Source organism: Idiotropiscis lumnitzeri, unplaced genomic scaffold, assembly GCF_059441095.1.
Source record: "Idiotropiscis lumnitzeri isolate Australia: NSW breed Sydney's pygmy pipehorse unplaced genomic scaffold, RoL_Ilum_1.0 HiC_scaffold_31, whole genome shotgun sequence".
Lineage (NCBI taxonomy): Eukaryota > Metazoa > Chordata > Actinopteri > Syngnathiformes > Syngnathidae > Idiotropiscis > Idiotropiscis lumnitzeri.
The window spans coordinates 1,804,116-1,820,749 of record NW_028283569.1 but is presented as its reverse complement, the minus strand read 5'-3'; positions in this window follow the sequence as shown (position 1 = coordinate 1,820,749).

The following is a 16,634-nucleotide window of genomic DNA, read 5'->3' as shown; positions in this document are numbered from 1 at the left end:
TTCCATTTCTGTTCTACTTTGATCCAAAAATTATCAACTGAAATATGAAATATAAACTCTTTCTTCAATTCACCAAAAAGCAGGATCTAATTTCTATCCTCCTTCTCTCATTCAAATGACACAGCCTTCAATCACTAAACTCTCTCTCTCTTTCCTTCTCCGCACCTGGGACCTCTCCACAGGCTGCTCCTTCTGCACGCCCCTGATTTATGACCACCCCTCCTCTTTGCCTCCTGCAAAGGCTTTTCTTCTCCCAATTTCCAAATTCACTGTAGTTTTTCCACAACCACTCAAAGCTACCAATGTGTTGAATTAAAAATTTCAAAATCAGGAAACACCTATGCTTTTGCAAAGATTCCTCATGTTCACTTTCAAAACCTTCATTCAATCTTTCATAACACCTACTTCTCTCCTTCAACTCATGCAACCAACTCAGTGTTCTGCGTACCTCAACCACATAGGCTCTAATTTTGTTACTCTCTACAGTTTTCCACTTGCAAATCTGACTATGACACACATTAATTGTTCATATCCCTTCTCTACACACTCTCCATTTTTCTTTAAACATTCCTCTTCTTTTCTTATTAACTTCCAATCTCTACACTGCAAAGCTTCCCTGAACTTTACTATACTACCGAATACCTCAATTTTAGGAAATTGGACCAGTTTGTCAACACCTAGGGTGTTCTAAAACTGGTTTCTCATCAGTTGGACAGCAACTCAATTTTCCTGTTGTGGCAATTCTCACTTCAACTTTTTCAGGTGGAGATTTCTTGTCTATTACATCCACAACAGTCCGCTGTTTATAATCCTACTGTATTACATGGGATTAAATACCAAATGGTATTTGTAATCCCCAATCACACCATTCACTCACTTTGCATACAGTTTTCTTTTCAAACATTCACAAACAAAATGATCTACTCACCCCACACACTCGCACACACTCCAGCTCAGTGACTCAACCCCCACCTTTCTCTTCTTTGTTCTCACGCACACGCGCACACACACATTCAGACACAGACATATACACGGGCCCACAAAACAACACACACAGTTCTCAACATTGAACAGCTACAAACGAGAAGCTCATCAATATTTTTCAATTTCAGCTAACCTACATTTTTCCTTTATTTCAAATTCGGAAAGTTGACAGTTAACTTCCTTCATCAATTTTGCCGCCATTTCTGACAGTCTTAATTGTTATGGTGTCTAGTTATGGTTCCTCAGTGTTGAGAAAAATTCAAATTGCCTGACTTTGGGTTGAATACGAAGCTTCTACTCCCAATTTGGAGCGGGTATTCCTGGGTGTTTTTACTCACAACCCTCGGTCAGTTTTAGTTTTCTCAAACGTTGGACATTCATACAATGCACATACACACTCACAGATTGATCATTTCTGTGTCTGTGAAAATAGATAAACTATTTTCGTCTTCTATAAATAAACGTTGTACTATCACTTCCAAATATAGTAATAATTACATCTGTACTCTACCAGAAATAAGAACCCCTAAATCTGCCTTCCAGACAAAACAACAGTTAATTCTGTACTATCCGAGCAGATATAATCAACTACACTTGTACTCTCTACCAGACAAGGAATGCCTTAATCTGCCTTCCAGAAAAAAACAACAGTTAATTCTGTACTATCCGAGTCTTCCAACAAGCCTTCCAAAATAGCAAAGTTAAATCTGTATTTCTTCCAGAAAATAACGAAGCTAAGATGTACTATCTCTTCGGGTAAAGGAACTCACTGAAACCCTACTATCCTTCAAAAACCCAAAAACTCAAGTTTTTTACTATCTGTTGTATACAACCACTGACCTGTGACAATCTCTCCGCTGGTCGAGACACTCGCGGTTCGTGGATGAAGTCTGTGTTCTCTCCGGTGGAGGATGGCCGAGGACTGGCCTCCTGGAAGAGAGGACTTTTCACGATGGCGCCGTTTTCAGTCGTCGTCAATCGTCCACCGCAGATCACACGTTTTCATCCGGCATTCGAAGGACCAAGTAATGTTAGGGATGTTTCTATCAAAACAAGCCTGAACAAATGAATCAACCAGCCAAGTTTGTCTGTCATTTACGCGCGGGGCAGCCCTCGAACTCCGAGGCGAAGCCAGCGTGTTCGACTGCACACATGGTTTTTATTTGCGTCAGCATAAGCAATTTGAATATGCAATACAGAATGGGAAACTTGACATTTGACTCCATCACACTCTTCCAGCCTATTCTAATGGTTTCAGATTACAAGACATCTTTTGGTGTATGGTGTATTTTCACAAGGCCTGACACATACAAGTTATCTCTCTGGCCATGACGATATTGTTGCTTTAGAGGTACCAAGCCTTGTGCTGAACCTCCCCAAGTCATAAGTTACGGCCTTAGAAGCAAGTGAGTCTCTCTTTATCTGCTAAGGGTCTAAGAGGTCATCAACACCTCAAGGGAGGTGTTCACAGAAAAGGGCTCTGGCGTTGGGGAGTCACATTCGCGAGGAGCCGTACCTGGCACCCATAGGACGGTTCAATTTGAGGCCGGAAAGATACGAATGCATGTGCAACAAAGGGGGCCTGTAAGATTAGTTATAGTTTGAAACTTGCTAAGATGACAAACTAAACAACAAAACTAACAGATGAACATACAAACTTAAATTTATTTAACAATGACCCTGCCCTTCTCCCGGTCCATGATGTGGTTTTCCCTTTTGCAGTGGTCAGTGATTGCTGATTTGTAATGTTCATGTTGTGCTTGTTCTTTTACTGCTCTGATTTTTCATTTTTTTGACAGGTAAGTCACACCCTCATGGAACATCAGCTGATAAAGACGGGTCTCAAGACACCATCATGCGACACTCTGAAGAAGGCGAAAGACTCGCCGAAACATGTCAGGTAAAAAATTAACCTAAAACATAATTGTCTGCTTTTAATGAATCAGTCAAATATCAATAATAAGAAGACAAAATGAACCTAATACAAATAAATGAATGCTTAATAACTCCCCTGCACATGCTCCTAAAAATCCAAACCTTCACCTGTAAATAAAACGTCCCGACCTGAAGACATCTTAATGTTATTATTTTGTTATACACACAGTGCCGCCAAGTGGAATCAAAAATTTGTTTTTATTTTAATTTTCACGTACTGCACGGTGCCCTTTTGACGAATCCGACTAAAAATTAGTCAGAAAAGACTCAAGACAATGATCTTACTCTCTGCCGAATTTTGTGACGTTTTGGCAAAAGGCGTGGCTATTAAGGTGCTGAAAAGTCCGATTGTACTCTGTGGCAACAAAAGCTCCGGCAACATGACTCAGATCATCCTATCTTCTCGAAGTTGTACACATTTGAGGATACTTCAGCCCTGAAGACATCTACCAACTTATTTTATATCGTAGTAGTAGCGCCACCAACTGGTAAAAGCTAATACAAGTTATTTTCTTGGATGTTTTTCTCCGTGCAACTCAACAAGGTCGCCCTCATATATGCTCGGATGACTGTTTCGGCCATGAGGATGTCACAATACGAAATTCGTGATTTTTCGTGAAAAGTTGTGGGAGTGGCATTGCACTGTTCGGCAATAAAACAAAGCTGATTATGAGGTTCTAAATATGAACGACAACTCGTAAAACTTTACACACACATCAGGCCGAGCAAATTTATCAATATTTTATACGTTAGTTGTGCAGCTTTTTTGAAATGGCTCGCCATGGCCCTCGAGAAATGTTAAAAAAAAGCAGCTCTGGTTGAGTGTTTCACCTCGCTTTTTGTAAATTTTATGGAGTACAGTGAACCCTCGGTTATCGCGGTTAATGGGGACCGAGACCACCCGCGAAAACTGAAAATCCGCGAAGTAGCGGCGCACCTTCAAAAATGCTTAAAAAAAATATACAATATATATAATAAATATATATATATATATATATATATGTATATATATATATATATATATATACGGGGAGAGAGAGAGTGAAATTCATGTTATAACAAAAAAACCAAATTATTATTAAAACGTATTATTTTTTTATTCCCCAGCCATTCTTTTTGTATTTATTTAATTACTCCGACTTTTACCTGCTGGTACGCCGTCCGGTGTGCCCTGTGAAATGAAAGGTGGCATTCTTTATTTATTTATTCATTTATTCATTCATAACTGACAGCCTCGCGCTCCGCTCGTGCCCGGGCAGAAGAGGTGCTCCAATTTGGCTTAACTGTGACACACGCCCGTCCTCCTCCGTCCGGAGCTTCCATTCGGTTAAACTTAGGGGCCGCTTGGCACCGCCCGTGCCCGGGGAAGGTGCTCCTCTTCGGCTTACTGTGACGCGAGCATGCCCTCCTCCTCCGGAGCTTCCATTCGGTTAAACTTAGGGGCCGCTTGGAACCGCCCGTGCCCGGGGAAGGTGCTCCTCTTCGGCTTACTGTGACGCGAGCATGCCCTCCTCCTCCGGAGCTTCCATTCGGTTAAACTTAGGGGCCGCTTGGCACCGCCCGTGCCCGGGGAAGGTGCTCCTCTACGGCTTAACTGCCACGCACGCTGGCCGGAGCTCTGGTACGGTCCGAACCGCGCGAAACGTCGCCACCGATCGTGTCCGGGGGAACGTGCTCTTCTTCGTCCACTCTCCTCTTCGCCCACGCTCTTCTTCGGCGCACGCCGGCCGTCTAACCGCTCCAGCGCCCCGTCGTGCCGCTCGGCGAAACTACAATGCCCCCGAATATTTTTTAGACCCGCGAAGCACTGAACCTGCGAAAGGTGAACCGCGAAGTAGCGAGGGTTCACTGTATGTATAAGACCAAGACCTACAAAAAAGTCTCTTGGAGCAATGAGCTAGGTTTTACAGGAAGTCGGCCATTTTGAATTTACTTAAAAGGGGGCGGGTCACCACAATGGACTTTGTGTAGAAATTATTATTGGGGCCCGAGCAGCGACCGCGGCGAGGTCCCTATTGTTTTTGTAGAAAATATTATTACTTTTATTATTATTATTATTATTATTATTAGGGCCTGAGCAGCAACCGCTGCGAAGTCCCTATTGTTTTTGTAGAAATTATTATTATTATTTTTCCGATTGTTCGATCGCATTTTTGACCCCCGAAACATGCACAAAAACTCACCAAACCTGGCAGTCTCATCGGGCATGGCGAAAAATTTGATATTTTAACGTCTAATATGAACAGGAAGTGAGTTCTGAATTTTTGAAAGTCCGACTTTTGCCCTTTTTTGCATGTTTACAGGGGTCATTCTTTTGCACCCTGATCCTAAAGGCTTCATCTGATTGCCTTAAAATTCTGTCTGTAGCATCTGAAGACCTGGGACAAACACTGGGGCTAAAATTTTTTGTTTCCGAAATACTATATGACGGGGGCGGGGCATCAAAGTTTTCACTTAAGATTTCCTTCGCCGCAATGGACAAAATGCTTAATAACTCTCCTGCACATGCTGCTAAAAATCCAAAACTTCACATGTACATAAAGAGTCTGTACCTGAAGACATCTATATGTTTATATTCAGTTATACACCTTGCGCCAATCAATATCATTTTTTACATTTTGACGTACTGCACGGTGCCCTTTTAACGAATCTGATTGAAAATTGGCTAGAAAAGACTCAAGACATTGATCTTACTCTATCCCTATTTTTGTGACTTTCCTTCGAAGGGCGTGGCTATTACGGTGCCGCAGAGTCTGATTATTCTCCGTGGCAACAAAAGTTCCTGCAAAATGATTCAGATGATCCATCTTCTCGAAATTTTTCACATTTGAGGATATTCAGGCCCTGAAGACGGCTGCCAACTTATTTTTGATCGCAGTGGTAGCGCCACCAACTGGTTAAAACAAATATAAATTATTTTCGTTGATGTTTTTCTCCGGGCATGTTAACAAAATCTACCTTATATTTGCTCGGATGAGTGTTTAGGCCTTGAGCATGTCACAATACGAAAGTCTTTCGCCTTCTTCAGAGTGTCACATGATGGTGTCTTGTGACCCGCCTTTATCAGCTGATGTTCCATGAGGGCGTGACTTACCTGTCACAAGAATGAAGGCAAGTCACGCCCCCCGCTGTCCGTTCACTCCGCCAAGATGCTGGTCCAGGTGGTAGAGAGGATGAAGGCTCCCTTGTCTCTGTTCATGGTTTTTATGCCTCGCTTGCAGATCTCAATGGCCTCTCTGATCCAGCGCTGTTGTTTGTTCTCTTCTGTGTGGATGACCCTGCCCTTCTCCCGGTCCATGATGTGGTTTTCCCTTTTGCAGTGGTCAGTGATTGCTGATTTGTAATGTTCATGTTGTGCTTGTTCTTTTACTGCTCTGATTTTTTTCATTTTTTTGACAGGTAAGTCACACCCTCATGGAACATCAGCTCAAGACACCATCATGCGACACTCTGAAGTAGGCGAAAGACTCGCCGAAACATGTCAGGTAAAAAATTAACCTAAAACATAATTGTCTGCTTTTAATGAATCAGTCAAATATCAATAATACGAAGACAAAATGAACCTAATACAAATAAATGAATGCTTAATAACTCCCCTGCACATGCTCCTAAAAATCCAAACCTTCACCTGTAAATAAAACGTCCCGACCTGAAGACATCTTAATGTTATTATTTTGTTATACACACAGTGCCGCCAAGTGGAATCAAAAATTTGTTTTTATTTTAATTGTCACGTACTGCACGGTGCCCTTTCGACGAATCCGACTGAAAATTAGTCAGAAAAGACTCAAGACAATGATCTTACTCTCTGCCGAATTTTGTGACGTTTTGGCAAAAGGCGTGGCTATTACGGTGCTGAAAAGTCCGATTGTACTCTGTGGCAACAAAAGCTCCAGCAACATGACTCAGATGATCCTATCTTCTCGAAGTTGCACACATTTGAGGATACTTCAGCCCTGAAGACATCTACCAACTTATTTTTCATCGTAGTAGTAGCGCCCCCAACTGGTAAAAGCTAATACAAGTTATTTTCTTGGATGTTTTTCTCCGTGCAACTCAACAAGGTCGCCCTCATATATGCTCGGATGACTGTTTCGGCCATGAGGATGTCACAATACGAAATTCGTCCTTTTTCATGAAAAGTTGTGGGAGTGGCATTGCACTGTTCGGCAATAAAACAAAGCTGATTATGAGGTTCTAAATATGAACGACAACTCGTGAAACTTTACACACACATCAGGCCGAGCAAATTTATCAATATTTTATACGTTAGTTGTGCAGCTTTTTTGAAATGGCTCGCCATGGCCCTCGAGAAATGTTCAAAAAAGCAGCCCTGGTTGAGTGTTTCACCTCGCTTTTTGTAAATTTTATGGAGTACAGTGAACCCTCGGTTATCGCGGTTAATGGGGACCGAGACCACCCGCGAAAACTGAAAATCCGCGAAGTAGCGGCGCACCTTCAAAAATGCTTAAAAAAAATATATAATAAATATATAAATATATATATATATATATATATATATATATATATATATATATATATATATATATACGGGGGGAGAGAGAGAGAGAGAGAGTGAAATTCATGTTATAACAAAAAAAACAAATTATTATTAAAACTTATTATTTTTTTATTCCCCAACCATTCTTTTTGTATTTATTTAATTACTCCGACTTTTACCTGCTGGTACGCCGTCCGGTGTGCCCTGTGAAATGAAAGGTGGCATTCTTTATTTATTTATTCATTTATTCATTCATAACTGACAGCCTCGCGCTCCGCTTGTGCCCGGCAGAAGAGGTGCTCCAATTCGGCTTAACTGTGACACACGCCCGCCCTCCTCCCCCGGAGCTTCCATTCGGTTAAACTTAGGGGCCGCTTGGCACCGCCCGTGCCCGGGGAAGGTGCTCCTCTTCGGCTTACTGTGACGCGAGCATGCCCTCCTCCTCCGGAGCTTCCATTCGGTTAAACTTAGGGGCCGCTTGGAACCGCCCGTGCCCGGGGAAGGTGCTCCTCTTCGGCTTACTGTGACGCGAGCATGCCCTCCTCCTCCGTAGCTTCCATTCGGTTAAACTCAGGGGCCGCTTGGAACCGCCCGTGCCCGGGGAAGGTGCTCCTCTACGGCTTAACTGCCACGCACGCCGGCCGGAGCTCTGGTACGGTCCGAACCGCGCGAAACGTCGCCACCGATCGTGTCCGGGGGAACGTGCTCTTCTTCGTCCACTCTCCTCTTCGCCCACGCTCTTCTTCGGCGCACGCCGGCCGTCTAACCGCTCCAGCGCCCCGTCGTGCCGCTCGGCGAAACTACAATGCCCCCGAATATTTTTTAGACCCGCGATGCACTGAACCCGCGAAAGGTGAACCTCGAAGTAGCGAGGGTTCACTGTATGTATAAGACCAAGACCTACAAAAAAGTCTCTTGGAGCAATGAGCTAGGTTTTACAGGAAGTCGGCCATTTTGAATTTACTTAAAAGGGGGCGGGTCTCCACAATGGACTTTGTGTAGAAAATATTATTGGGGCCCGAGCAGCGACCGCGGCGAGGTCCCTATTGTTTTTGTAGAAAATATTATTACTTTTATTATTATTATTATTATTATTATTATTATTATTAGGGCCTGAGCAGCGACCGCTGCGAAGTCCCTATTGTTTTTGTAGAAATTATTATTATTATTATTTTTCCGATTGTTCGATCGCATTTTTGACCCCCGAAACATGCACAAAAACTCACCAAACTTGGCAGTCTCATCGGGCATGGCGAAAAATTTGATATTTTTTAACGTCTAATATGAACAGGAAGTGAGTTATGAATTTTTGAAAGTCCGACTTTTGCCCTTTTTTGCATGTTTACAGGGGTCATTCTTTTGCACCCTGATCCTAAAGGCTTCATCTGATTGCCTTAAAGTTCTGTCTGGAGCATCTTAAGACCTGGGACAAACACTGGGGCTAAAATTTTTTGTTTCCGAAATACTATATGACGGGGGCGGGGCTTCAAAGTTTTCACTTAAGATTTCCTTCGCCGCAATGGACAAAATGCTTAATAACTCTCCTGCCCGTGCTGCTAAAAATCCAAAACTTCACATGTACATAAAGAGTCGGTACCTGAAGACATCTATATGTTTATATTCAGTTATACACCTTGCGCCAATCAATATAAATGTTTACATTTTGACGTACTGCACGGTGCCCTTTTAACGAATCCGACTGAAAATTGGCTAGAAAAGACTCAAGACATTGATCTTACTCTATCCCTATTTTTATGACTTTCCTTCAAAGGGCGTGGCTATTACGGTGCCGCAGAGTCTGATTATTCTCCGTGGCAACAAAAGTTCCTGCAAAATGATTCAGATGATCCATCTTCTGGAAATCTTTCACATTTGAGGATATTCAGGCCCTGAAGACGGCTGCCAACTTATTTTTGATCGCAGTGGTAGCGCCACCAACTGGTTAAAACAAATACAAATTATTTTCGTTGATGTTTTTCTCCGGGCAGGTTAACAAAATCTACCTTATATTTGCTCGGATGAGTGTTTAGGCCTTGAGCATGTCACAATACGAAAGTCTTTCGCCTTCTTCAGAGTGTCACATGATGGTGTCTTGTGACCCGTCTTTATCAGCTGATGTTCCATGAGGGCGTGACTTACCTGTCACAAGAATGAAGGCAAGTCACGCCCCCCGCTGTCCGTTCACTCCGCCAAGATGCTGGTCCAGGTGGTAGAGAGGATGAAGGCTCCCTTGTCTCTGTTCATGGTTTTTATGCCTCGCTTGCAGATCTCAATGGCCTCTCTGATCCAGCGCTGTTGTTTGTTCTCTTCTGTGCGGATGACCCTGCCCTTCTCCCGGTCCATGATGTGGTTTTCCCTTTTGCAGTGGTCAGTGATTGCTGATTTGTAATGTTCATGTTGTGCTTGTTCTTTTACTGCTCTGATTTTTTCATTTTTTTGACAGGTAAGTCACACCCTCATGGAACATCAGCTCAAGACACCATCATGCGACACTCTGAAGAAGGCGAAAGACTCGCCGAAACATGTCAGGTAAAAAATTAACCTAAAACATAATTGTCTGCTTTTAATGAATCAGTCAAATATCAATAATAAGAAGACAAAATGAACCTAATACAAATAAATGAATGCTTAATAACTCCCCTGCACATGCTCCTAAAAATCCAAACCTTCACCTGTAAATAAAACGTCCCGGCCTGAAGACATCTTAATGTTATTATTTTGTTATACACACAGTGCCGCCAAGTGGAATCAAAAATTTGTTTTTATTTTAATTTTCACGTACTGCATGGTGCCCTTTTGACGAATCCGACTGAAAATTAGTCAGAAAAGACTTAAGACAATGATCTTACTCTCTGCCGAATTTTGTGACGTTTTGGCAAAAGGCGTGGCTATTAAGGTTCTGAAAAGTCCGATTGTACTCTGTGGCAACAAAAGCTCCGGCAACATGACTCAGATGATCCTATCTTCTCGAAGTTGTACACATTTGAGGATACTTCAGCCCTGAAGACATCTACCAACTTATTTTACATCGTAGTAGTAGCGCCACCAACTGGTAAAAGCTAATACAAGTTATTTTCTTGGATGTTTTTCTCCGTGCAACTCAACAAGGTCGCCCTCATATATGCTCGGATGACTGTTTCGGCCATGAGGATGTCACAATACGAAATTCGTGATTTTTCGTGAAAAGTTGTGGGAGTGGCATTGCACTGTTCAGCAATAAAACAAAGCTGATTATGAGGTTCTAAATATGAACGACAACTCGTAAAACTTTACACACACATCAGGCCGAGCAAATTTATCAATATTTTATACGTTAGTTGTGCAGCTTTTTTGAAATGGCTCGCCATGGCCCTCGAGAAATGTTAAAAAAAAGCAGCTCTGGTTGAGTGTTTCACCTCGCTTTTTGTAAATTTTATGGAGTACAGTGAACCCTCGGTTATCGCGGTTAATGGGGACCGAGACCACCCGCGAAAACTGAAAATCCGCGAAGTAGCGGCGCACCTTCAAAAATGCTTAAAAAAAATATACAATATATATAATAAATATATAAATATATATATATATATATATATATATATATATATATATATATATATATATATATATACGGGGAGAGAGAGAGTGAAATTCATGTTATAACAAAAAAAACAAATTATTATTAAAACGTATTATTTTTTTATTCCCCAGCCATTCTTTTTGTATTTATTTAATTACTCCGACTTTTACCTGCTGGTACGCCGTCCGGTGTGCCCTGTGAAATGAAAGGTGGCATTCTTTATTTATTTATTCATTTATTCATTCATAACTGACAGCCTCGCGCTCCGCTCGTGCCCGGGCAGAAGAGGTGCTCCAATTTGGCTTAACTGTGACACACGCCCGTCCTCCTCCCCCGGAGCTTCCATTCGGTTAAACTTAGGGGCCGCTTGGCACCGCCCGTGCCCGGGGAAGGTGCTCCTCTTCGGCTTACTGTGACGCGAGCATGCCCTCCTCCTCCGGAGCTTCCATTCGGTTAAACTTAGGGGCCGCTTGGCACTGCCCGTGCCCGGGGAAGGTGCTCCTCTACGGCTTAACTGCCACGCACGCTGGCCGGAGCTCTGGTACGGTCCGAACCGCGCGAAACGTCGCCACCGATCGTGTCCGGGGGAACGTGCTCTTCTTCGTCCACTCTCCTCTTCGCCCACGCTCTTCTTCGGCGCACGCCGGCCGTCTAACCGCTCCAGCGCCCCGTCGTGCCGCTCGGCGAAACTACAATGCCCCCGAATATTTTTTAGACCCGCGAAGCACTGAACCCGCGAAAGGTGAACCGCGAAGTAGCGAGGGTTCACTGTATGTATAAGACCAAGACCTACAAAAAAGTCTCTTGGAGCAATGAGCTAGGTTTTACAGGAAGTCGGCCATTTTGAATTTACTGAAAAGGGGGCGGGTCACCACAATGGACTTTGTGTAGAAATTATTATTGGGGCCCGAGCAGCGACCGCGGCGAGGTCCCTATTGTTTTTGTAGAAGATATTATTACTTTTATTATTATTATTATTATTATTATTAGGGTCTGAGCAGCGACCGCTGCGAAGTCCCTATTGTTTTTGTAGAAATTATTATTATTATTATTTTTCCGATTGTTCGATCGCATTTTTGACCCCCGAAACATGCACAAAAACTCACCAAACTTGGCAGTCTCATCGGGCATGGCGAAAAATTTGATATTTTAACGTCTAATATGAACAGGAAGTGAGTTATGAATTTTTGAAAGTCCGACTTTTGCCCTTTTTTGCATGTTTACAGGGGTCATTCTTTTGCACCCTGATCCTAAAGGCTTCATCTGATTGCCTTAAAATTCTGTCTGTAGCATCTGAAGACCTGGCACAAACACTGGGGCTAAAATTTTTTGTTTCCGAAATACTATATGACGGGGGCGGGGCATCAAAGTTTTCACTTAAGATTTCCTTCGCCGCAATGGACAAAATGCTTAATAACTCTCCTGCACATGCTGCTAAAAATCCAAAACTTCACATGTACATAAAGAGTCTGTACCTGAAGACATCTATATATTTATATTCATTTATACACCTTGCGCCAATCAATATCATTTTTTACATTTTGACGTACTGCACGGTGCCCTTTTAACGAATCTGATTGAAAATTGGCTAGAAAAGACTCAAGACATTGATCTTACTCTATCCCTATTTTTGTGACTTTCCTTCGAAGGGCGTGGCTATTACGGTGCCGCAGAGTCTGATTATTCTCCGTGGCAACAAAAGTTCCTGCAAAATGATTCAGATGATCCATCTTCTCGAAATTTTTCACATTTGAGGATATTCAGGCCCTGAAGACGGCTGCCAACTTATTTTTGATCGCAGTGGTAGCGCCACCAACTGGTTAAAACAAATACAAATTATTTTCGTTGATTTTTTTCTCCGGGCAGGTTAACAAAATCTACCTTACATTTGCTCGGATGAGTGTTTAGGCCTTGAGGATGTCACAATACGAAAGTCTTTCGCCTTCTTCAGAGTGTCACATGATGGTGTCTTGTGGCCCGTCTTTATCAGCTGATGTTCCATGAGGGCGTGACTTACCTGTCACAAGAATGAAGGCAAGTCACGCCCCCCGCTGTCCGTTCACTCCGCCAAAATGCTGCTCCAGGTGGTAGAGAGGATGAAGGCTCCCTTGTCTCTGTTCATGGTTTTTATGCCTCGCTTGCAGATCTCAATGGCCTCTCTGATCCAGCGCTGTTGTTTGTTCTCTTCGGTGCGGATGACCCTGCCCTTCTCCCGGTCCATGATGTGGTTTTCCCTTTTGCAGTGGTCAGTGATTGCTGATTTGTAATGTTCATGTTGTGCTTGTTCTTTGACTGCTCTGATTTTTCATTTTTTTGACAGGTAAGTCACACCCTCATGGAACATCAGCTGATAAAGACGGGTCTCAAGACACCATCATGCGACACTCTGAAGAAGGCGAAAGACTCGCCGAAACATGTCAGGTAAAAAATTTACCTAAAACATAATTGTCTGCTTTTAATGAATCAGTCAAATATCAATAATAAGAAGACAAAATGAACCTAATACAAATAAATGAATGCTTAATAACTCCCCTGCACATGCTCCTAAAAATCCAAACCTTCACCTGTAAATAAAACGTCCCGACCTGAAGACATCTTAATGTTATTATTTTGTTATACACACAGTGCCGCCAAGTGGAATCAAAAATTTGTTTTTATTTTAATTTTCACGTACTGCACGGTGCCCTTTTGACGAATCCGACTGAAAATTAGTCAGAAAAGACTCAAGACAATGATCTTACTCTCTGCCGAATTTTGTGACGTTTTGGCAAAAGGCGTGGCTATTAAGGTGCTGAAAAGTCCGATTGTACTCTGTGGCAACAAAAGCTCCGGCAACATGACTCAGATGATCCTATCTTCTCGAAGTTGTACACATTTGAGGATACTTCAGCCCTGAAGACATCTACCAACTTATTTTACATCGTAGTAGTAGCGCCACCAACTGGTAAAAGCTAATACAAGTTATTTTCTTGGATGTTTTTCTCCGTGCAACTCAACAAGGTCGCCCTCATATATGCTCGGATGACTGTTTCGGCCATGAGGATGTCACAATACGAAATTCGTGATTTTTCGTGAAAAGTTGTGGGAGTGGCATTGCACTGTTCGGCAATAAAACAAAGCTGATTATGAGGTTCTAAATATGAACGTCAACTCGTAAAACTTTACACACACATCAGGCCGAGCAAATTTATCAATATTTTATACGTTAGTTGTGCAGCTTTTTTGAAATGGCTCGCCATGGCCCTCGAGAAATGTTAAAAAAAAGCAGCTCTGGTTGAGTGTTTCACCTCGCTTTTTGTAAATTTTATGGAGTACAGTGAACCCTCGGTTATCGCCGTTAATGGGGACCGAGACCATCCGCGAAAACTGAAAATCCGCGAAGTAGCGGCGCACCTTCAAAAATGCATAAAAAAAATATACAATTTATATAATAAATATATATATATATATATATATATATATATATATATATATATATATATATATATATATATATATATACGGGGAGAGAGAGAGTGAAATTCATGTTATAACAAAAAAACCAAATTATTATTAAAACGTATTATTTTTTTATTCCCCAGCCATTCTTTTTGTATTTATTTAATTACTCCGACTTTTACCTGCTGGTACGCCGTCCGGTGTGCCCTGTGAAATGAAAGGTGGCATTCTTTATTTATTTATTCATTTATTCATTCATAACTGACAGCCTCGCGCTCCGCTCGTGCCCGGGCAGAAGAGGTGCTCCAATTTGGCTTAACTGTGACACACGCCCGTCCTCCTCCGTCCGGAGCTTCCATTCGGTTAAACTTAGGGGCCGCTTGGCACCGCCCGTGCCCGGGGTAGGTGCTCCTCTTCGGCTTACTGTGACGCGAGCATGCCCTCCTCCTCCGGAGCTTCCATTCGGTTAAACTTAGGGGCCGCTTGGAACCGCCCGTGCCCGGGGAAGGTGCTCCTCTTCGGCTTACTGTGACGCGAGCATGCCCTCCTCCTCCGGAGCTTCCATTCGGTTAAACTTAGGGGCCGCTTGGCACCGCCCGTGCCCGGGGAAGGTGCTCCTCTACGGCTTAACTGCCACGCACGCTGGCCGGAGCTCTGGTACGGTCCGAACCGCGCGAAACGTCGCCACCGATCGTGTCCGGGGGAACGTGCTCTTCTTCGTCCACTCTCCTCTTCGCCCACGCTCTTCTTCGGCGCACGCCGGCCGTCTAACCGCTCCAGCGCCCCGTCGTGCCGCTCGGCGAAACTACAATGCCCCCGAATATTTTTTAGACCCGCGAAGCACTGAACCTGCGAAAGGTGAACCGCGAAGTAGCGAGGGTTCACTGTATGTATAAGACCAAGACCTACAAAAAAGTCTCTTGGAGCAATGAGCTAGGTTTTACAGGAAGTCGGCCATTTTGAATTTACTTAAAAGGGGGCGGGTCACCACAATGGACTTTGTGTAGAAATTATTATTGGGGCCCGAGCAGCGACCGCGGCGAGGTCCCTATTGTTTTTGTAGAAAATATTATTACTTTTATTATTATTATTATTATTATTATTAGGGCCTGAGCAGCGACCGCTGCGAAGTCCCTATTGTTTTTGTAGAAATTATTATTATTATTTTTCCGATTGTTCGATCGCATTTTTGACCCCCGAAACATGCACAAAAACTCACCAAACCTGGCAGTCTCATCGGGCATGGCGAAAAATTTGATATTTTAACGTCTAATATGAACAGGAAGTGAGTTATGAATTTTTGAAAGTCCGACTTTTGCCCTTTTTTGCATGTTTACAGGGGTCATTCTTTTGCACCCTGATCCTAAAGGCTTCATCTGATTGCCTTAAAGTTCTGTCTGTAGCATCTGAAGACCTGGGACAAACACTGGGGCTAAAAATTTTTGTTTCCGAAATACTATATGACGGGGGCGGGGCATCAAAGTTTTCACTTAAGATTTCCTTCGCCGCAATGGACAAAATGCTTAATAACTCTCCTGCCCGTGCTGCTAAAAATCCAAAACTTCACATGTACATAAAGAGTCTGTACCTGAAGACATCTATATGTTTATATTCAGTTATACACCTTGCGCCAATCAATATAAATGTTTACATTTTGACGTACTGCACGGTGCCCTTTTAACGAATCCGACTGAAAATTGGCTAGAAAAGACTCAAGACATTGATCTTACTCTATCCCTATTTTTATGACTTTCCTTCAAAGGGCGTGGCTATTACGGTGCCGCAGAGTCTGATTATTCTCCGTGGCAACAAAAGTTCCTGCAAAATGATTCAGATGATCCATCTTCTGGAAATCTTTCACATTTGAGGATATTCAGGCCCTGAAGACGGCTGCCAACTTATTTTTGATCGCAGTGGTAGCGCCACCAACTGGTTAAAACAAATACAAATTATTTTCGTTGATGTTTTTCTCCGGGCAGGTTAACAAAATCTACCTTATATTTGCTCGGATGAGTGTTTAGGCCTTGAGCATGTCACAATACGAAAGTCTTTCGCCTTCTTCAGAGTGTCACATGATGGTGTCTTGTGACCCGTCTTTATCAGCTGATGTTCCATGAGGGCGTGACTTACCTGTCACAAGAATGAAGGCAAGTCACGCCCCCCGCTGTCCGTTCACTCCGCCAAGATGCTGCTCCAGGTGGTAGAGAGGATGAAGGCTCC